The sequence below is a fragment of the Poecilia latipinna genome, unplaced genomic scaffold, assembly GCF_001443285.1.
Source record: "Poecilia latipinna isolate Pla-1442-1.1 unplaced genomic scaffold, P_latipinna-1.0 Scaffold3310, whole genome shotgun sequence".
NCBI classification, from domain to species: Eukaryota; Metazoa; Chordata; class Actinopteri; order Cyprinodontiformes; family Poeciliidae; genus Poecilia; species Poecilia latipinna.
This window is the reverse complement of record NW_015115926.1, coordinates 44,316-44,705: the sequence shown is the minus strand read 5'-3', so window position 1 is coordinate 44,705 and position 390 is coordinate 44,316.

Below are 390 nucleotides of genomic sequence, written 5' to 3'. Positions count from 1 at the left end.
ATTAAGTATGTAACAAACAAATGGCTTCTACGACAATAATTATGTGAAATTAAATTGTCTAATTCAAAAATAATACTTTTATCGCTCTCTAGCATTTTGCTTTGAGCTCAAATTTCTGAGAGGCTTTTCCTCTATCAAAAATATTTTTGCCTCTTATTTAGTGGAAATATTGATGCTCATGAGATTTAATGATAACCTATTTCAACCTTTGTAGCTTCACTATTGAAAATGAGAATCTAACATTCACAAATGACAGTGAAATAAAATCCAGTCCAACATCCGGTATGAGGTGAATCCTCTGGAACCTGTTGGTCTAAGATAAAGATCCACATAATTAATAACAATAAAAATTCCCCTCTCACCCTCCGTGGGTGGTCTCTTTCATCCTCT